The following is a 24,073-nucleotide window of genomic DNA, read 5'->3' as shown; positions in this document are numbered from 1 at the left end:
CATTTAGGGGCAGAATGGAGCCCTGCTTTGAGGTCAAAACACAGTGATGGTAATCTAAAATACAAATGATCCCCTATTGCAGGGGTCCCCAAACTTTCCCCTTCTCTGATGGGGGACCAGGGTCAGTTTATAAACAGAAAAAGTGTGACAATCCCAGGGGTGCCCAAACTTAAACATTTATTGTTTAAGTAAGCCATGCAGAACCAAATATTAATAACCCTTTCTGAGATGTTCACAGAAAATAAATCAGGAAATAAATAATAATATACAGTATTTACCTGTAATTAAATAAATAGTACTTATTTATTAAATAAATCATCACCAAATAACCCTCTCTGGGATTGTCACAGGAAAAAAAGTCAGGAAATAACACTATTTCTGAAATAAAATTACACTATTTGTGAAATCAATAAAAATGAAACAATCTTTTCTGGGTTCCTCACAGAAAAAAAGTCAGGAAATAAATAATATTTGTGAAATAAATAACCAAATAACCTTTGGATTCTTCACAGAAAAAAGAATAAAGTTGAGAAATATAAAATAACGCTATTTCCTAAATAATAACTGCACTGTTTGAATTTGGACCATTCTGATTATCGTTCTTTGATTCGATTCCGGTTCCTTGTCATGTTAGGTCTGTTTTTTTTTTTGTTTTTTTTTAAGTGTCATGTTTTTCTCAGGAGCGGCACGGTGATCGACTGGTTAGCACGTCCGCCTCACAGTTCAGAGGTCGTGGGTTCGATCCCGGCCCCGGCCTCCCTGTGTGAAGTTTGCATGTTCTCCCCGTGCCTGCGTGGGTTTTCTCCGGGTTCTCCAATTTCCTCCCACATTCCAAAAAAATGCGTGGTAAGTTGACCCGCGACCCTTGTAAGTATAAGTGGTATCGATAATGGATGGATGGATGTTTTTCTCAGTGTTTTTGTGTTAGTGTCTCGTCAGGATTATTGTGTCCACCTGTGTTTCTTCCCACTCCCTAGTGTTAGCAAATCAGCTCCTTCCTACCCCATGTGTCATGTCCAAATGTTTCTCATTATCTTTGTCAGTATGCATGTATTTAGTTCCCAGTTTCCTTTCAGTCTTTGTTTGGTCATTGTCTTCATCTGTGTGTGTCTTGCAGTGTGTGTCCTGTCCAGTCAGCTGGAGCCTCCTCTAAGCCTCTTGTGCTTTATTGGGGCTAAAGAAGCCTATCTTCTTGAACCTGCAAATGACAATGAAACTCATTGCAGTTGTGAACTGTTCAACAAGAGGCAGTTGCTCATTTGTTGGTACTAGTAGACAGAAGAGAAAAACTGATACAAATCTGGGATCCAGCAGTGTTGCCAGTGACATGATGCTCATGGCTTGGAGGTTGTAGAGCTTGTCCCCTAGTTGTTTTTTAAGACCTTCAGCCATTGCTTTGCTTCCCTCCATTTGTATGGTTCCCATGTCATCCTCCAAGGTGTGGTGCAGCATGGCCAAAAATGGTATGACCTTGGACCCAGACACTCTCCTCTCCTCTGAGAGCCCTACGGTGGCATCATTAAATGGGGACAGCACCTGCAGACTCTCAGAAATGAGCCTCAACTGGTGGGATGTGAGTGGGGTAATGTCAGTGTGTTGGCCTGCCAGGGCTGCTCCTATGGCTTCCCTGAGGTTGTACATGCGTTACAGCATGTGGAAGGTGCTGTTCCAGCGTGTCTCCACCTGAAAATAAAAGGTCATTATTGTTTGAAAGGGGAGTGGAAGCAGTTATGGATGTCAACTTACCTCTTGAATGAGCTTCAGCACAGGCTGTGCAGGCTTCATTTGCTCCTACACCTGTGTCAGCCTTGTCTATAAAAAATAAAATAGGAAACAAAACATTATTCAAGTCATTCAGCATTAATTTGAATACTGCTGTGTAATAAAGGAATTCACCTTTGGCGTGGTACTGCTTTTGAAGTAGCCAACTATCCTCCGAGACTGAAGATGGATCTCAGACAGCTCAGTGTTTTCTGCCAGAGCCTTCTTCACTATCAGATTTAAACACAAATTGGGTGGCGCAGATGAAGGTCTCTGGCACATGCAGCCATGTTGGCTGCACCATCTGTCACAAGGCAAGTTACTTTGATGGAAATGCCCCATTGTGCCATGAATGCCGATTTAACGGCAGCCATGTTCTCAGCTGTTTCGCGGTCAGGGAAATGGAGCACACCTAACACAGATGAGTGCAGAGAGGTGTGCTCATCAATGAAATGACAAGTGACTGCCAGATATGCATCTGTGTTGATGCTGGTCCACATATCTGCTGTTATGCTCACTGCAGAGGACTTTGCTACAAGCTCTTGGGCCTTCTCCTTTGCCTGCTGGTACCTCTTCTCCACCATGGCTTTCAAAGTCTAAAGGAAAGGAGAAAGAACACTATTGGAAGAGCAGTTCTGGGGGAATGGGGAATAATGATCCATGTGCTCTCATACACCCTGCCTGGTGGGGAGAACATATGTAGGGTCGAAAGCTTGGATAAGCTTGCTGAACCCTGTGTCCTCCACAAAACTGAAGGGCTGGCAATCTTCAATTACAATATTGATCAATGCCTCTTCCACTGCATTCTTATCCACTGCAGTTTAACAGAAACAGAGTAGGACTATTAATGACACATCATTCATTTCATCTGTCACATTTGAAATATACATGGTAGGCTATGCTGTTTTTTTCATTGCATGTTAAAATGGCTTACCTTGGCGTGGTTCAATTTGAGTTGTCTCCTTATTTTCATGCAGGGCCCTATAATGCCTCAACATAGATGAAGTGTTCTCTTAGTAACCAAGCTCTTGAGAACAAAGTTTACACTTCACCTTTTGAAATATCAGCAAGTAGAAGAAAGACATTAAAACGAGGGATACACTGTGTTGTCACAATAACTTATAATATATATTCACACTGGTTATTATAATTTATACCTTTTTAGGAGAGATCTGCTCAAAATGATCGCAGACAGGGGATGTTCTCTTCTTTTTTGTTGTGGACGGTGCGTCCATTGCAAAACGAATCCAATTGAATTGAGGTTTGAAGATGCGAGTTGGGTGTGTCAGTGTCACCTGTCGTCTCGGTGCGCCATTTTATTTCGAATCACCCGCGACACTATGTGTTGGCGATGACGTAGGAAGCGGGTCTCGCGAGCCTTAGGACGCAACAACGCGCGTTCCGAGGCTTTGGGCGTGGCCACAAGCGTAATCTACACATGCCTTGATGCGCGCTTTGCAGATTTTTTTCCGGTTTACTCGGCACACGCATCGGTGCCTCGGCACAGTAGGGCACATCACTAGATCAAAGAGTAAAGCCCTGCTTCCCGGTCGCGCCGATCCCAGCTTCCCCCGAGAAACATTCCTGAGGATTTTCGACTTAAAAACATTTTTTTTCAAAAAAAGAGAGATTTTTGGACAAATCGTATGAACTTCTCTCTGGTTTAATTTCATGAACTTTGTATTGTTTGTGAACGTTACTATGAGTTCCTCAAAGGACTATTTTTAACCAGTATTTATTTGTATATTTGTTGAAATGTTTTGTAGGTCTCGAGTCCATAAGCCCAATTAGCAATTTACAAAACAACTATTTACTCAATGCGTGTTCGTTTAATCTTTCAAGAAGGTATACAATGTAAATAAAGACTCACAAGTCAATTGAATTTTCTTGTCAGTTTTCTTTTCCATCTCTGAAGTTCAGGAATCATACAATAATCAGATCTGGGCAGCTTTTCCATCCTCACGAATGCTCTCACCCAAGACGGGCGAGGGCAGAAAAGTGGCACGGTCTAACATGCAGCCCTCACATTTATACTGTCTTCAAAATCTAAACATAATGTGGGCTGGTCTCCTCCCTGGCTGGCCCTGCCTATGGGGCTGATCTTCTCTAGCTGGTCCCATGCACAGACCACCCTCACTAGCTCCCCCTGCAGGCCCCCATTATCATTACCACCATCGGACAGCTTTCCCATTGAAACCATTACCGGCAGACGCTTCCCTCGCACACACAAACAACGTGGTTTTAACAGTGGTAATCTGGTATATGTTAATACTGCTCATCCATACCACCATGAGCGCACGTCCAGCACAATAATTAATCTGGCCGTGCTGAACGTGCGCTCCCTTTTAAACAAAATTTTTATCATAAACGACCTGATTTTAGACAATAATTTACATGGTATTCTTTTATCTGAGACATGGCTTGGTACAGATGCTCCAGTTACTCTCACCAAGGCTTGCCCACCAAATTTTAACTTTTTATTTTCTACCAGGGATGGGAAAGGAGAAGGCGGGACTGCATCATTTTTTATTCATACTCTTTTATCAAAGGAGATCATTTTTAGCGGCTATTTATCGTTTGAACACCATGCCTTTTTTTTAGCAGTCCCCCTATTCTCTGCATTACCGTTTATAGACCTCCCCATCATTTCACTTCTTTTATTACAGAATGTTCAGAATTCTTATCCATTTTATATTCCAGTTCTAACAGGATTTTAATAACTGACAATTTTAATATACACGTGGACAACATCTCGGACCCACTATCCAGAGAATTCTTAAACCTTTTAAGCTGCTTGGATTTTAAACTGCACGTCTTGCAGTCAACTGACAACAGAGGGCACACCCTGGCATTGGTCATAACCTATGGCTTGTCTGATGGTGTGTCCTCTGTTGTTGACTTGGCAGTGTCAGACCACTACTGTGTCTATTTTAACATTGCCAGTTTGAACTATCTAGCAGCCCCGGTGAGAACAGTGAAGAAACGCTACCTATCTTCTGAGGTGGCTGCAAATTTTATCGAGATCTTAAAAAGCACTCCTGCTGACATTTTACCTGCACCCTGTGATCTTATTGTTGACAATTCTAACCTAAATCTTAAATCATCATTAGATTCAGTAGCTCCACTTTTAATTAAAACAACAAAAACAAAGACTGTACCCCCGTGGAGAAACAATGCAATCAAAACACCAAAGAGAAAATGCAGGAGTGTAGAGAGGAGGTGGAGAAAAAGTAAACTTACAGTACACTATGAAATATTATGCGAACTGAAATCCTACAATAAAACAGTCAAACTGGCAAGATCCTCCGATTTCTCAAACCTCATTAGTCAATAAAAACAACCCCAGAGTTCTCTTCTCCACCGAACTTTTAACTAGTTCTGATTTTAATAAGTCCCCACAAAGACCAACAGACGCTCTCTGTGAGGACTTTGCAGACCACTTCAGAAGTAAAATCGATGACATAAGACATTCAGCCTGTCAAAAGTTTTAATAAACCTGGACATTCATATTTACATGAGGAAACACTGGAAAGTTTTGCCCTGGTTGATGCAAGGACACTTGGTCGAGTTTTCTCCCAGGTAAACCCAACAACCTGCCTTTTGGACCCAATTCCCACATTTCTTTTTAAGACATTTTATGGATTTTTTGAGGAGCAAATTTTACATATAGTCAATTGCTCTCTTCAGACGGGCGTCTTCCCCGCTGCCTTAAAAACGGCAGTGGTGAAGCCCCTTCTGAAGAAGAGCAATTCTGACCCCAGCGTTTTTAAATAATCACAGGCCTGTATCCAATTTACCATTTTTAAGATTTTAGAAAAACTGGTTTTCATCCAGTTAAATCATTTTTTAAATAAAAATAATATTTTGGAGGAATACCAATCTGGTTTTAGGATGAACCACAGTCAGGCTCTTTTAAGGATTTTAAATGATATTAGGTGCACTGCAGACGTGAGAAAACACACAGTATTGGTGCTACTGGATCTAAGTGCTGCTTTTGATACAGTAGATCACCAAATTTTATTAAATAGACTTAAAAATCTAGTGGGCATCTCCGGTACTGTTTTTAACTGGTTTTATTCCTATCTCATAGACCGATGTTTCTTTGTAAGTATGGATACTTGTTCCTCTAAAACCCATGAAATTAAATGTGGGGTTCCCCAAGGTTCGATTTTAGGCCCCCTACTTTTTAATCTTTTTATGCTTCCCCTTGGGGATATCATCAGGAGACACGGCATCAGCTTTCACAGCTAAGATGATGACACACAGCTGTATATTGCCGTGTCTCCTGATGACACAGGACCCATTGATACCCTTTTAAATTGCATTTTAGATATCAAGTCATGGATGTCAGATAACTTCCTACAGCTCAATCAGGACAAAACTGAGGTTTTAGTTATAGGTCCTGAAGGTCAGAGAGAGAAACTTTTACCAAAACTACACATTTTTAATCCCACACATTGTTTGAAGAACCTTGGCGTCATTTTTGACTCTGACCTCAGTTTTATTCCTCATATTAGAAATGTAACCAAGATTGTTTTTTATCACCTTAAGAATATCGCCAGAGTCCGCCCGTTTCTCTCTCAGGCTAACACGGAAGTGCTGATGCATGCTTTTATTTCCTATAATGCCCTGCTCTCTGGCCTTTGGTGAAATGGTGAAAGAGCATTTCACCATTGCAACTACTGCAGAATTCAGCCGCTCGGCTGCTGACGAGAACCAGAGGGCGGGAGCACATTACATCAGTTTTGAAATTGCTGCATTGGCTCCCCGTGTGTTTCAGGATCGATTTTAAGGTACTTTTATTAGTTTATAAATGTCTTAATGGTCTTGGGCCATCTTATCTATCTGATTTGCTTTTATCATACCAACCCTCACAGAGGTCCTCTGGCGCCGACCTTTTAATTATTCCAAGGGTGAGAACCAGGCTGCATTCAACCATTTTGGTCCTCACCTTTGGAATAGCCTGCAAGAGGACGTCAGGTCTTCAGAGACTGTTGATATTTTTAAGAGGAAGCTCAAGACACACCTTTTTAGTTTGGCTTTTAATAACTTTTAAATCATGTATCTTTTCTTTTGATTGAAGATTATTTTTATCTTATCTTACTGATTTTAGTTCTTAGACTATACTACTGTTCTGTCTTTTAGTTTTGTTACTCTCTGCTGTTGTCAGCTTTTAGCTCCAGTGTTTCCTCATGGGGGTTCTTCAGCGTTGGGGGAGGGGTGGCTACCCTTCCCGCGGGGGCTGTCATCGCAGGGACTCCTTGGGTCTGGGTGGCCGGCGGCCTCTACACTTTGTGTGGGGTCCGCCTGTCTAATCCGTGCTGGGGGTCTCTGTGGTGGTGGCGCCCCTGTGGCCGTGGGCTGTCATTCCCCTCAGCGCGGGTGAGCTCCCCTTGGGTACTCTTTCCTTGTATGGTTTCTCTGTGCCTTGTCATGTCTTTTTAACACATTTTATCAGGTTGTGCACTTTGTGTGGGTGTGTGTGAGTGAGTGCTGATGCACTAGTGGATATCTGACTTGGGTTTGTTGGGAGGGCGTGAATGGATCTTTTTATGTTTTGCTTTGGATGTTTTACAGCACTTTGAGTTGCATTTTTATGTATAAAAAGTGCTGTATAAATAAAATGTGATTGATTGATTGATTATTGCTACTGTGATTGCTGCCTTCAGGTCAGGGATAGTCTGGGGGTTAAGGTATCCCCAGAGATAAAAATCTGGGGGGTTCAAGTCTGATGAATGCACCTACCACTTCGGGTCACACCTGCGGCTGAAAAGTCGGTCAGAGAAACACTGCTGTAGCCATACCAATGGCTTGTTTGAGGTGTGAGGGGTGGCACCATCCTGCTGGAAGCACTGGAAGACCCTCTCCGTCGACCAAGTGCTGTCCAGAACTTGCCAAGCACCTGGACATATCGCTCGGTGTTGATTGTCACAGACCGCCCGTTGTCGTCGTCGAACCAGAATGGTCCAATGATGCCATGTTTGGAGATGGCAACCAAGGTAGTGCACTTCACAGAGTGTAATGGCCTTTGCAGACAGTGCTCAGGGGTGTGCTACCCCAGAAGATATTGTTCTTAGAGTTCACGTGACCTGACAACAGTAAATGTGCCTCATCCGAAAACCAGGCATTGTCAAGGAAGTCTGGCACAGCGTCAGTCTTGAAGCAAAACTACTGGCACATGATCACTCGCTTCCTCATGTCGTCAGGTGTAAGCTTTTGTTTAATCTGTATCCTGTAAGGATACATGTGGAGATCTTCAATCAAAATTCTCCACACACACTCCCGGTTGATTCCGAGCTTCATTCGCACAGACTTGCTTGGACTGCGGACAACAGAGTCTCTGATAGCAGCAACGTTGTGTGGTGTCCTTGATGATTTCCGTCGTCCAGAGTGTGATTGTCTGTTAGGTTCTTTATGATTGAGGTTATGCACAGTCCCATGGATTCTGAACTTGTTGACCCATCTGTAGATCATTGAGTGGGCAGGAAATTCACGACATCCGAACCGTTCTTTGAATTGCAATTGAGCTGCGCGGATAGACTACTGCCGAAAATATGCCTCAACTATAAATATGTTTTGCTCCGTGGTCAATGGCATCTCGAAGTTCAAATTTGTTAGAATCTTAGAACATTAATTCTTCTTAGTAAATCTGAAAAATGAAAAGAATTGATTATTTCAAAAGTTATTCAAGTTTAGGCGATGACCGCTTTTTTTGTGTCACCCTGTATAAAGCCATTCATATAGATTTAGAGCCATCATCATCATGTCATCTTCCAAACCGCTTATCCTATACAGAGTCGCAGGGAGTTGCTGGAGCCTATCCCAGCCGTCAGTGGGCGAAGGCAGACTACACCCCGAACTGGTCGCCAGCCAGTCGCAGGGCATAGATTTAGAGCCTTCATATTTTTTCATATTATTTTTCACGAGTGTCATTTTTGAGAACTTGACGTAAATACAATAATCCAGCAGTTACTTAAAGATTGCAACTGAACACTGATTGGTTGGCTCACCTAATGTTTAGTTTTACTATAGAAAGAAAAATATGACAAACATGACACTGGATTTTATGGTCAAGCAAGGAAAATGTATCTAATCTAAGCAGTCTACAAATAAAATATGATGCATGTGTATAGGCTATGTATGTATTTATGCAGAGAAGGGCATTCCGTCCAAGGGACGGAATGGTCCCTCATCCTCGACAGCCAATCGTCGTCAAGAAGGTAATCTTAACATCACAAGCAAGTGCCGCACAAGCAGACACGCCCCCAAACACAGAAAAAATATCAAACAAAAACTGACACACATGCACAGCGTGGTGATCGGTGAAATAAAAACAATATTGTCATTGCGTCTGTGGGACCGCACGGTACACAACACTGTTTTTTGTATTTTATCCTTACTCGACCGCGTGTAGGAGTGCGGCACCTGCGTGTGACGTTGTACAGGTTAAGTCCGCTCTAGACTGCGTTTGGCTGACTGGAACCGTCTGGGACCTTGTGGGTCATTTAAATGCAGACGGAAACTTGGTGGCAGCTCGGGGGAAAACAAAACAAAACTGCAGTAACAAAGTCCTGGAAAATCCAAAACTAAAGAAACACCAGGAAACAAAACAAGACAGTGGCATCAATCCAACAAAGACTGACAGAAACCAGGGAACCAAATACAAGCAAACTGACGAGACAACAAGGAACACTTGGACAAGACACAGAGGGTTGGAGGGAGCTGATTAGGTTAACACAAGGGACCAGGATGACAAGGCCAGGTGGAAACAAAACCTAGCGAGGAAGACAAAATAGGCGCTTGTGGAAACAAGACTATGAAACAAAGCCAAATATAATTGAAACAAAAACAGATTAATGACAGTAATGTTTCTGAAAGTTTCAAGTATTCTTATCACTACACAATGTTGATTATGTGCCATAAACTCAGTAAGACTCTTCTTGCATATACCGGTACTTAATTGATCATATGTTTTATAGTTGTCAAACAAATTCATCATGTAAAACATCATACTGCTAATATTGTGAATGTTGGAGCGTAACCAGCATGCACTATTCAAGAACATACAGGCAAGATGAAAGCATAAGGTGGCCTAATTTATATTCTTTAGTGAACTGAGAATTTACTACATATTTTAGCATCAAGAAAAGCAAGAAGTAAAGTTTAAATTGTATTTTTTTTTACGCAATGTTTTCTCACTGATTTGTTGCCAGTCCATACACACACTATGAGTAATTTAGAAACATTATCACACGTTAACATTTTCTACCAACGATAATGGCCAGAATAACACATCAGCACATAGCAATTATCCCACAGAGAACATCCAAGGTTACTTGGGCAATTTAATATGAAATCACTAGGGTCAGTGCTTCTGTTTTTGGTGGGCCCTTTTCCAGGAATCTATGATCACGTGTGAGCAAAGTTTTTTTTGTGTGTGTGTGTGTTTATGGATGTTGATGAAAATGTAACCCCCAGCTATCCTTGTCCTTTTCAATGATATTTATGTGGGGTTCTGTTGCTTTTCTTTTAATGTTTGAGTACAATGGTCATTGACCAGTTCCATATGGAAATTGCCTTGAGACAACAGTTGTTGTGAATCTGCAATATACAAATATAGAGGAACCTCAAATTAACGTACCTGGAACTAACAGACTCCAGATTTAGTCCAATCCACTCAAAACGCTCGTTTGTACAATAGCAGTCGTGATGTGTTAGTTTTGTGATTGGCCACAATCAACAGACAAAGACTGGTATATGCACTGTATTTCTGAGTTGTGACGATGTTGTCAGAAATATCAGAGATGGGCAATCTGTCCCAGGAACGGTCTGTCCGTCACAGACGCCCATTTTGGGGGCAAAGGACGAGAAGTTTTTTGAAAAGGACGGACAACGCAAGGAAGGGAAGTGGGTTTTCATCCACGCCTATAATCATCCCTAACCGGGTCAAGTACCAACTGACGTGTTGTGTTGGGTTCTTTTAAAAAGAAAGCCCAATGTTCTCTTCTGCGTTACCACGGAGACGCCATTACTACAGCCTGCACAACACTGTAGAGTGCTCTTTTGCATACGCATTCCCTACATTAACATTGTACTCACAGGCCGCCCTCTAGTGGATGCCCATTTCACTGACGAGGAAAAAGGTGCATAGCAATTTTGTTAACTATCCATCCATCCATCCATTATCGATACCACTTATCCTCACAAGGGTCGCGGGGCGTGCTGGAGCCTATCCCAGTTGTCTTCGGGTAGCAGGCGGGGGACACCCTGAATTGGTTGCCAGCCAATCGCAGGGCACACAGAGACAAACATCCGCACTCACAATCACACCTACTGAGTCCAATCAACTTACCATGCATGTTTTTGGAATGTGGGAGGAAACCGGAGTACCCAGAGAAAACCCACGCAGGCACGTGGAGTACATGCAAACTCCACACAGGGAAGCCGGAGCCAGGATCGAACCCACGACCTCTGAACTGTGAGGTGGACGTGCTAACCAGTCGACCACCGCGCCGCCCTTTTGTTAACTAAATGCTAACATTTAGTACATATCTTATCCTTTTGCATGCAAAGTATGCCCTTGTCTGGAATATCTCTAGAGTGTAAAAATACCTCCTGCTCATGCCAGGTCCGCTGAACACTGAAAGCTACGACCCTGAAGTGGAAATATTTTGTTCTCCTCCTAAAATAACATTGCCTTATTTTGCAATAATTATTTTTATTGCGAAATAACGCAATAAAAAGTGAAAACGTACTGCGTTATAACTAAGGATGTTCTGATCAGGTTTTATGACACAGATACCGGTACCAATCATGCATGAGTGAGATCGGCCGATACCGATTCCGATCACATGGAATATCTGTATATTTTTCCATTTATTTATGGTGACTGCTATTATGCAATATTATCTGAAAATATAAACAGCCATATTATTGCCGTAATTTTGACAAAAATCTAAATATATTTTCAAAAGCATGAAGAAATACAAAACTGCTGCTCGCACAATACAACAATTACTCAGTCACAAAGATAATTGAAAAATCAGCTTTTAGTAAAAGTTTTTAACAGATCAGAATAATCAGCAGTCTCAAAAGACTTAATTAAGCAAAAAGTCAAATGAATAACTTGCCACCTAAACATTGCATGGTTCAGAATATAATCAAAGTAGAAAAAATTGTCACATGCAGGCTTCACTTGAATAAACTAATCAATGAGTTCCTAAATTGAAACGCCTCAGGAACTTTATTGTCTTGTGCATTTGTCAATGAGAAAAAAGTAACAGTTAATCTTTTTGTGAATTATAAAATGACATAGTGGGTCTGTTGCCCACAAGTGACTTACAATGCGTCTCCCTCCCTGTGGCATAATGCCATTTATACTGCGCTGTGTCCGCCTTGACTTTATTCAATGCAGTGAGCCTCGTAAACTCACCATAGTCTCCCAATTGCTTGTTCTTCAAATGTCGGATTAAGTTGGTTGTGTTGAAACTGTTGGCCATGCTCCCCACGCGAGGTACCTTGCCATGGCATATACAGTATTACAAGACACAAACTCCACGCACACAGCAGACAATGCTATGTTCACACCAACTGCAGTGGTCGGAATATTCGATCAAAACCTTTTATTGCAGATCAAAACATCCGATCACCCGCAGCTCATGCTTTGCAGCCTTGTGTTGCGTCCCTCCCCTCTGCTCGCAGACGAGGCATGGCTGCGTTTGGGAGCCTTTCTGGCGGCACGTTTCAATTTGAGTCAATGTAGCTCGCGCGGGCGGGCGCGGTTGCGTGCAGGTCGGCGCGAGTGATGCTTTTGGACGCAGGGACGTCGTGCGTATTAAACAAGTCAACTTTTTTGCCATTTCGTCTCGCGGCAGCCAAGCATGAGCTGCGGGTGATCGGATGTTTTGATCGGCAATAAAAGGCTTTGATCGAATTTTCAGATCACGTAATTTTTCACGAAAATCGTCCGATCATGATCGTGCCCGATCAATTGGAGCATCCCTAGTTATAACGCAAAATTTGGGGAATAAAATGCAATAGTATTGCCTTATAACACAATCTTAAATATTCTCATGATGTCCCCTGGCTAAATGCTATCATGGGTGACTTTAAATTAGCCAACTAATATGCTTTAAATAATGTCATGCACAAATGCTTTTTTTTCCTTTTTCTTTTTTTCGGCCAGCGGGGGGAACGGACTGACGGAATGTAAGGATGGAAGCAATTTAAAAGGACGAGGATGAACGGGATCGGAGGATGATTATTTTTATGAATAAGGACGGAGGAACGATGACAGAAGTCTGCCTAGGTCGCAGACAGACCAGCAAAATAGGGTAAAGTGCCCATCTGTGAGAAATATACAGTACAGACTACAGTAGACTCGTAGATAAGCATTTGTGGCGGCCATGTTGGCAATAGCGATGCTCCCATCAGGCAATGCATGGGCATGTTGGCTGTGGCGACAGTCCAACAAAGGAAACAATTTGCATGGACATAAGCTTAACATTGCCTTTGCCACACAGGCTCAAAAGGAACATGTCATATCTACCTATTGATAGCTACAGCTGTTATTTAATGGAGAGAGTTTGTGTTCACGTCTCTCAAAGGTGTTTTTGTGTGTTCTGGTATATGGTGCACATTTGTTTTTTTGTCAAGCGCTTCTCCAATGGTATCCAATTGTAACAAAGGTGAAAAAAGAAAGCCTCTAACCCCCCCCCCCCCCCCCCCCCCACACACACACACACACAATACAATTACAATAGTTTTGGTACTACACTGGGCTGTAATTTTTTAGGCTACAAAAAAGTACAAAAGAATACTCTATTTGATGTTGTTAGGCCATGAAAAAAAGGACTTCAATTCAACAGACAATCTGCTCTAATGGACGACCCCTTCCCAGAATCAGTCCTTTATATCGAGATTCCATTATAATTGAAAATACACCATCTGGGTAGAAATAACGAGCACAATATGCACTTTTATTCCTTTACTTATTGCTGAACTGAAGGTTGGTAACCCAACTAATGCATGTCGAGAAAACGTTTGGAGACATTTGAATGATTAAATAATTGTTGCGATGGGTCCTTCTGGGATGATTTCCCAAATGACCCCACTCACAATTAAGGTTGAATTTTCTGCACGCTTCAACTGACACAATTCCAATTTTTCTTTTATTAAATAAGGATAATAATTGCAGATGACAGTGGAGTAATGTGGAGTTACTCTCATAAATCAGCATTTTAACAGTATGAATTATTATTGTTTACTTCTGTGTTGCTGTTGGCTGCCTCGTGCTTATATTTGTGATTCACGTGCAATTTGGGCATCTACACATGGGTTGCTTCACGTGTTTAGGGAATGTGAACACAGTGATATCTGATATGTCTCATTTGAATGGGAATAGGATTTTTAATCAGAAATGGACACGTGGACATGTGAATCCAGCCTGGTAACTTGCTTCCTGGCTACTTGAGCCCTTGAGCAAGTCATCATGCCCACATCCCCAGCTCAAGAGGTGCAGCATTTTTTTTTGGTAATTTTTCTTTGCTTGCTTGCATGTGTGTGACTTTGGTCTGGGGCTGTGTGGTGTGCGACACAAAACACAGTTTTTAGTCCAAATTACAAGCTATACTCTAAACAAGTAAACTAATACAGTCAAGTTTTCATACCTTATCGGAATCTTTTGCCTTTTACTGTGACTGACTACAGCAGTCTCAAGTAGTTCAGGCTGTGTGACTGACTGCAAGATCACACGCTTAAGTGTCTTTGGTTCCTAATGTCTGTGAGTGCAGGCACAGTTATTTCTTTGAGTGTGTCCACCTGTTGTGAGATGTGTGTGCGTGTGTGTGTGTGTGTGTGGGGTGTGTGTGCGTGTGTGTGTGTGCACACAGTAAAGATTAATTAGTTTGCAAGAAAGCCCACTCAGAGATATTGTGAGGTAATTGCTCTCAGCTGCACATTCAGACACATGTCATCAGCCCAGAAATCAGACAGAGTTGAGATTTACATTCCAGAGGTCCACTTCAGACTGCTTAAAATGATGTGAAAACTCCTTGGGAATGGGCGTGTAGCCACTCACTTGTCCACGTGGGTTTGAAGTTTTCCTTTTGTTTTACATCTTACTTACCAGCACCACTCCAGCAACGGTCCATCTGTTGTGAATTGTTCAAATAATCAGTGGGAAAGTAGAGCTTTTGTACAGTATTTATCATGAGATCATACATTTAAAAAATGTGTTTGACAAGTAACATTTTTCTGGATAAAAAAACATTTCACAACTAGATAATAGTTCAGTGAATTTTACAAAACAAAATAAAAAGAAAACTGTAACAGTGTGTCACACGCAAAATGGCCCTCATTTACTAAAACACGCATGGGAATGTTCGTACTCTGCACACAAGTTGACCATACATACAAAATCACAGTTGGATTCACGACACGTGTGTAAAGGCCCATTTTCTTCACACAAGTGTGTGGATATTGATGAGGCAGAATTCTACTTGAATGACAGTGCATACACCCGACGCGCTAATTTGCATAAGCCACGCCCATTCTCCCCAAAAGGGCATCTGTTTAACAGTTCAAAGCCAAGGTGCAGAGGTAAAAAAAAAAAATGTTGCAAGACATCCATAACTTTCTCAACCTGTATCTAATTTACAAAGGGTTCGGCTCATTGGAAAGCTTGCTGAACACAGAAGTCGACAACATATAATAATACACAAGACATACATAAAAAACTAAATTATTAGCTGGTCAATGAACAAACTGTACGAATGAAGAGTAATAAATAAATGTAGCACAGCAGAGAGACATTTGTAGTTGTTTAAAGAGTTTGGATTAACCAGCAAATGTGAGAAGTTTTCTAGCTTTTCTGTGTGCACGGTCGGCGTACTGCTGTCACTCGTTGACTGACAACTGCAGACACACAGACGACGGATTCATACGAACCGTAAGAACATACATGCACCAGGGGTGGAGCCAGAACGTGGCTAATGGGTGGGCCTGGAAAAATCAAGGTGAGCCTGAATATTTCTCTGACTGAGCAATCCTCCTATCCCGACACATCGTATATTCAAATGAAATGTCATGTCATGTCATCTTCCAAACCGCTTATCCTATACAGGGTCGCGGGGAGTTGCTGGAGCCTATCCCAGCCGTCAATGGGCGAAGGCAGACTACACCCCGAACTGGTCGCCAGCCAGTCGCAGGGCACACATAGACACTGTCACTGAGCGGGAATCGATCCCACGCTGCCCGCACACAACTCAGGCGTGTGTACCACTACACTATCAGTGGACCTTCAAATGAAATGACAAACTGAATATGAAGATCAGATCTCCCTTGGACAAGCACAATTATGCCATTCTTAATTAATTAATATTCAATAAAATCAAAAAACACAAACTCAAAAATAATTTAATCATAATTTACTAAAAATTATTATTAAATAGTATCTATTTTTTCATGAAGCTCACTGGGTGGGCAGTCTGTCAACCTAAGCCCACCCATAGCTCCGCCCCAGCTGGGAAGGCTTTTTCCTATAACACTGGCTATCAAAACGTTTATAATTCACTGAACACTTTTACACAAAACATTCACAACTTTGTATTTTTGACACATACTGTACATAATAACATCACAATCATGTTGGGAGCTTTAGCGCAGTTAGCAATTCTGCCAGAGCGTTTAATCAGGTTTCAGTTAACACCAAGCAGTTAATAAGACTCATGCACCGCGCGTGCTTAACGATGACCTCGTTGAGCTTGTTAACACAGGCCGCAAAAGATACTTACTCTACATCCATCATATTTCACGTAACAAAGTGTTTAACTTGTCAAACATTCAAAGTAATTTCTAAACATTACTAACCTGAAAAACACAGGTAAATGTGGAGAGGGAGTGAAGACACAAACCTCTTTCTTTCCATCCCAAATTTCCTCTGAAGGGAGGGTGGAGTGAGTTCTCTCACTTAACGAGGAACCTTGGAGCAAACAACACTTGACAACAACGGTTCCGTTCTTTGTTTCCTATCCACAGTTATCAAAATGAATTTGAAAAAATATGTTTTAATTCGGCGGCACGGTGATCGACTGGTTAGCACGTCCACCTCACAGTTCAGAGGTCGTGGGTTCGATCCCGGCTCCGGCCTCCCTGTGTGGAGTTTGCACGTGTATTCCATGTGATCGTAATCGGTATTGGCCGATCTCACTCATGCATGATCAGTATCGGTATCTGTGTCATAAAACCTGATCAGAACATCCTTAGTTATAAGCGCAGTATGTTTTCACTTTTTATTGCGTTATTTCGCAATAAACATAATTTTTGCAAAATAAGGCAATGTTATTTTAGGAGGAGAATAAAATATTTCCACTTCCGGGTCGTAGCTTTCAGTGTACAGCGGACTTGGCATGAGCAGGAGGTATTTTTACACTCTAGAGATATCCCAGACAAGGGCATACTTTGCATGCAAAAGGATAAGATATGTACTAAATGTTAGCATTTAGTTAACAAAAGGGCAGCACGGTGGTCGACTGGTTAGCACGTCCGCCTCACAGTTCAGAGGTCGTGGGTTCGATCCCGGCTCCGGCTTCCCTGTGTGGAGTTTGCATGTTCTCCCCGTGCCTGCGTGGGTTTTCTCCGGGTACTCCGGTTTCCTCCCACATTCCAAAAACATGCATGGACGGTTGATTGGACACTCTAAATTGCCCCTAGGTGTGTTTGTGAGTGCGGATGTTTGTCACTGTGTGACCTGCTATTGGCTGGCAACCAATTCAGGGTGTCCCCCGCCTACTGCCCGAAGACAGCCGGGGTAGGCTCCAGCACGCCCCGCGACCCTTGTGAGGATAAGCGGTATCGATGATGGATGGATGTTTTAATTCATTTACATTTGCTTGTAAAATAAATTCTGAGTACAAAATATGCTCTTATTAACAAAACAATTGTGACCACATATTTTTGAGTGTCTCAATGTAATTTATTTTTTCATAAATCTCACTGGTTGGGCAGTCTGTCAATCTGGGTTGAGCCTGTGCAAACCCAGGCCCACCCATGGCTCCGCCTCTAACACTCACTTGAACGGCAAGAGGGTGAAAGTGATGGGAAATGTCTTTCACAATTCTTTAGGGCACTAGTCAACTCATTAAGTTTGAGTTCATATTAGTAGGCTTTTTGTCACGTGTGAAGCGGACCCATACGCAGACATGACACGGAAGTAACAACAGAGAGCTGGATTGGAAAAGAGTTTGCATCCTCACTCAAAGAGGGTTTGACGTACTTACGTATCGCTGTGTAACTCAAACTTTTAAGCTGTAAGACTTTCAGGCCTATCCGACCCAGCACCAGACGTCTTATGGACGTTGGTTTTTGGGCTAAATCTGGTCGGTCCGTCTTAGACTTGATTTAGCTCAGAAATAGTCGTTGAAAATTGGGCTGTGTTATAGTCCCTCCAACCTAGTCCAAATTTAGCCCAAAAATAGTTGTTTAAATTTTGGTTGTGTTTTAGCCCGACCAATGTGGTCCAAATTGAGTCCAAAAATAGTTGTTGATAATTGTGTTGTGTTTAGCCCATCCAATGTGGTCCAAATTTATATAAATAAAGTTGTATTGCTTTTAATGCGGCGGCACAGTGGTCAACTGGTTAACATGTCCGCCTCACAGTTCAGAGGTTATGGATTCGAGCCTGGCCCCGGGCTCCCTGTGTGGAGTTTGCATGTTCTCCCCGTGCCGCGTTGGTTTTCTCCGGGTACTCCGGTTTCCTCCCACATTCCAAAAACATGCATGGACGGTTGATTGGACACTCTAAATTGCCCTTAGGTGTGATTGTGAGTGCAGATGTTTGTCTCTGTGACTGGCTGGCAACCAGTTCAGGGTGTACCCCGCCTACTGCCCGTTGACAGCTGGGATAGGCTCCAGCACGCCCCGCGACCCTTGTGAGGATAAGCGGTATTGATAATGGATGGATGGATGCTTTTAATGCTGCATGATGTTAACAAACTATCGTCTCGGAAATGTAATTTTTCTTTGCTATCGTAATTTGCATTTACTAAAGATATTTAAAACATATGTCAGCCCCGTGCACTACTTTGAATGGGGATGGACTTCCTGGCTGGCAGCCAATCAAAGTGATTGTCACTGACACACTTTGCAGACTGACGTTGGTGTCTTATTCATTCAATTCATATCTAAAAAGCACCATGACACAAAATATATGAATTTGCCACAATTCTAAACAATACTTTTTAATTAATTTAGATTTGTTCTCACTTCCACCATGAATGTGCTGAACAAAATTCTGGACACGTATGCATTCTACTTTATGAAACCATGACTGAGCACCGCACAACAAACAATGACCTCCCTTCCATGCTAGCATACGTATATCACAGAGTAGGTTGAGATTGGCTGCCTCGTGACCATGTCACACGCATGAGTGCCGATTAGTGGGCCGTACTAAAATCCACTTCTTAATCGAGCCCTTTTTTTTCCCAAAATGTATCCGGTCTGGCCCTGGGACGGACTGCCCAGCTCTGTTTTTCACTTTTCAACCAAATTGTAAAAGGATGTCTTTTTAAAGAAGTCTTTCCAACAACATGAAAATGACGTTTTTTCACCTTTCACTTTTCAACCAAGTTCGGATGGTTTTTCAACGGACACGAGTGACGTCTTTTCTACGTCTTTTCAACCAATTTTTGCTGGGTGGGATATGACATCATAAAGGACAAAGCGTAAAAGGACCATAGCAACTGCAGAGCAACCGATACAACACGTAACAACCAGTCATAAGACTTTTTTTAAGAATTAGTATTATTGATTTTAGGAATGACTGCAGTTTCAATACACCATGTGCATCTTGGGTAAAAGATGTATGACATTTGTTTTGAAGGCCATCATTATTTGTGCGTCTGATGCTCTTCTAAATGTGCTTGTGTATGCACATTTTGCGCACAAACCGGTGGGTACGCGCGGTTAGGAAATGAGGGCCGATGTGACTGTAGCTGTCGTGAACTTTGAACTGCCCATCCACTTATGTTGAATTAAGTGCAGGGCCATTGCAGGCCACTGTCACTCCCTCTTCACCAGATTCTCATTCTAGCTGCCATATGATAGTGCCATAGAAAAATACACCGAGGTTAAAGTAATGGTCCAAAATGAAAAACAGTTTGCAGCATCTGACAAAGAAACAGAAGTAAAGGAAGGTTCAGACTTTTTATACTATTCAACACATTGGTGTGAATTGTAATATATTTGCTTGGATTCATTGCATCTCAATTAACAACCTGTGAATGGAGAAACTGTACTTAAGGTTGTCTTTATCTGGTTTCAGTTGATATGTATGTCACTTCCGTTTGCGTTTCTCCTGCCACGTCAGAGTTTGGACGTGGATGGTATCGATTGCACTTCTGCACTTTCGCCTTCGAATCTACCTCACCTGCGCGTTGCGTTTTTACTCTTTTTAATTTTTGGAGACTATTTTTATCTTATTTTTTATTTATTTAAATTTTTGTTCATCTCTGGGTCGCTTGATCTCGCGGACTAGCATACAGCTAGCGTGAGACGGAAACGGGCTAGCTTGGGGCTAGCTTGGAGCTAGTGTATTAAAATGCCTTCAGACGACAGCGACGAACACAATGGCCTGCTGGAGAAGGCAAATAAGACAATCTCTGACCTAAGAAGGGATATTCGTCGTCTCTCAGAGGAGCTCCATGAGAAGGAATCGGTCATCTCTTGCTTCGCGACCCGTTTCCCCGAACTCTCCGCGGTGGTCATGAGAAGGCGCGCTCGTGAAATCCTGTCGGCGACAATGACGGCTGAGGCAGCTGGCCTCTCGGACACGGCGAAGTGGGATCCAATTGCCTGCCCGGGGCCATCCTGCTCGACACCGTTGCAGAGTGACACCTGGGTCAAGGTGGTGTCCCGCGGCCGGAGGGCCGGGGAGCAACCCCACCGCCCCCAACTGGTCCTGGGGAATCGGTTCGCCGCCCTGGCGAGTGAGTCTCCTGTTCCCATCACTGCACTACAGCAGTCGGAGACACCGGCTGCTGCGTCCGACGCTGGGGCTGTGCTCCCAGGGGCTCCCTCGGATTCCCCGCCACCCACGGCGACGACCTCGGCCGGGAACCCCATGTTGGGCGGGTCCGCCGGTGACACGGCCGTCCACTCACGCGTCGGGCTGCTCCGGGACGCGGTGTCCCGGTACAAGGGTGGTCGTCATCACCAGCATCATCGGCGACACTCATCGGTGTCATCCACCGTCTTCACTCGGCCTCGGCGGAGCCATCCTGGACAGTGGGGTCGTGAATCTTCCGCCGGTGGTGAGTCCCTTGGCGTTCCCTCCTCACGTCACCCACCGACCACCGTTATAATTGGCGACAGCACCATTAGACGTACTCACTATCCCGGCTGCGTCACCCGCTGTTTTCCCGGAGCGAAAGTCATGGACATAGTTAACATCCTGCCGGGTGTTCTTGACTCTCTGCCATCATCCATTACCCGGCTCATCGTTCACGTTGGGACAAACGAGACAATACGCCGACAGTCTGAGCAGACGAAGAGAGACTTTCACGCCCTCTTTGCCTTGTTAAGAACCTGCGGTCTCTCGGTCTGGGTGAGTGGCATTTTGCCGGCATTGTCTCGCGGAGCCGAGCGCTTCAGCCGCCTTTTAAGCTTGAACACGTGGCTCCTACGCACTTGTGGCCACCTTGACTTTGCTTTTATTGACAACTTTAACCTATTCTGGAATCGCCCGTCTTTTTACCAGCCGGATGGTGTTCATCCGAACTCTCTTGGTAGCAAGATTTTAGCCGCTAACATCCACCATGTCGTAACCAATTCCACTCCCAGCTGACTCTTGTTTACCAATCATATTTCTTCTTCTACTCATAAACGCTGCAATGACAATGTCACTACCATCACTTACAGCCCAATACCAGCTGCTCACAGTACCACCACCCTCACTAGCTCCCCCTGCAGGCCCTCATTATCATTACCACTATCGGACAATTTTCCCATTGAAACCATCACCGGCAGACGCTTCCCTTGCACACACAAACAACGTGGTTTTAACAGTGGTAATCTAGTATATGTTAATACTGCTCATTCGTACCACCATGAGCGCACGTCCAGCACAATAATTAATCTGGCCGTGCTGAACGTGCGCTCCCTTTTAAACAAAACTTTTATCATAAACGACCTGATTTTAGACAATAATTTACATGGTATACTTTTGTCTGAGACATGGCTTGGTACAGATGCTCCAGTTGCTCTCAACGAGGCTTGCCCACCGAATTTTAACTTTTTATTTTCTACAAGGGATGGCAAAAGAGGAGGCGGGACTGCATCAATTTTTATTAATACTCTTTTATCAAAGGAGATCATTTTTAGCAGCTATTTATCGTTTGAACACCATGCCTTTGTTTTTAGCAGTCCCCCTATTCTCTGCATTACCGTCTATAGACCTCCCCATCATTCCACTTCTTTTATTACAGAATTTTCAGAATTCTTATCCATTTTATATTCCAGTTATAACAGGATATTAATAACTGGCGATTTTAATATACACATGGACAACATCTCGGACCCACTATCCAGAGATTTTTCAAACCTTTTAAACTGCTTGGATTTTAAACAGCACGTCTTGCAGCCAACTCACAACAGAGGACACACCCTGGATTTGGTTATAACCTATGGCTTGTCTGCTGGTGTGTCCTCTGTTGTTGACTTGGCAGTGTCAGACCACTTCTGTGTCTATTTTAACATCGCCAGTTTTAACCATCTAGCAGTCCCGGTCAGAACAGTGAAGAAACGCTACCTATCTTCTGAGGTGGCAGCAAATTTTATCGAGATCTTAAAAAACACTCCTGCTGACATTTTACCTGCACCCTGTGATCTTATTGTTGACAATTTTAACCTACATCTTAAATCATCATTAGATTCAGTAGCTCCACTTTTAATTAAAACAACAAAAACAAAGACTGTACCCCCGTGGAGAAACAATGCTATCAAAATATCAAAGAGAAAATGCAGGAGTGCAGAGAGGAGGTGGAGAAAAAGTAAACTTACAGTACACTATGAAATTTTATGCGAACAACTGAAATCTTACAATAAAACAGTAAAACTGGCAAGATCTTCCTATTTCTCAAACCTCATTACAGTCAATAAAAACAACCCCAGGGTTCTCTTCTCCACCTTTGAACTTTTAACTAGTTCTGATTTTAATAAGTCCCCACAGAGACCAACAGATGCTCTCTGTGAGGACTTTGCAGACCACTTCAGAACTAAAATCGATGACATAAGATCCAGTCTTTTAGCCCGTCAAAACACAAGTTTTAATAAACCCGGACAATCATATTTATATGAGGAAACACTGGAAAGTTTTGCCCTGGTTGATGCAAGGACACTTGTTCGAGTTTTCTCCCAGGTAAACCCAACAACCTGCCTTTTGGATCCAATTCCCACATTTCTTTTTAAGACATTTTATGGATTTTTTGAAGAACAAATTTTAAATATAGTCAATTGCTCTCTTCAGACAGGCGTCTTCCCCGCTGCCTTTAAAACGGCGGTGGTGAAGCCCCTTCTGAAGAAGAGCGGTTCTGACCCGAGCGTTTTTAATAACTACAGACCCGTATCCAACTTACCGTTTTTAAGTAAGATTTTAGAAAAACTGGTTTTCATCCAGTTGAATCATTTTTTAAATACAAATAATATTTTGGAGAAATATCAATCTGGTTTTAGGATGAACCACAGTACGGAGACTGCTCTTTTAAGGATCTTAAATGATATTAGGTGCACTGCAGACGTGAGAAAACTCACAGTCTTGGTGCTACTGGATCTAAGCGCTGCTTTTGATACAGTAGATCACCAAATTTTATTAAATAGACTTAAAAATCTAGTGGGCATCTCTGGTACTGTTTTTGACTGGTTTTATTCCTATCTCACAGACCGATATTTCTTTGTAAGTATGGATACTTGTTCCTCTAAAACTCATGAAATTAAATGTGGGGTTCCTCAAGGTTCGATTTTAGGCCCCTTACTTTTTAATCTTTATATGCTTCCCCTCGGGGATGTCATCAGGGGACACGGCATCAGCTTTCACAGCTACGCTGATGACACGCAGCTGTATATTGCCGTGTCTCCTGATGACACAGGACCCATTGATACCCTTTTAAATTGCATTTTAGATATCAAGTCATGGATGGCAGATAATTTCCTACAGCTCAATGAGGACAAGACTGAGGTTTTAGTTATCGGTCCCGAAGGTCAGAGAGAGAAGCTTTTACCAAAACTACACATTTTTAATCCCTCACACTGTGTGAAG

The sequence above is a fragment of the Filicampus tigris genome, chromosome 14, assembly GCF_054856515.1.
Source record: "Filicampus tigris isolate MCC_2025a chromosome 14, RoL_Ftig_1.0, whole genome shotgun sequence".
Classification (NCBI taxonomy): Eukaryota; Metazoa; Chordata; class Actinopteri; order Syngnathiformes; family Syngnathidae; genus Filicampus; species Filicampus tigris.
This window is presented reverse-complemented; position numbering follows the sequence as displayed.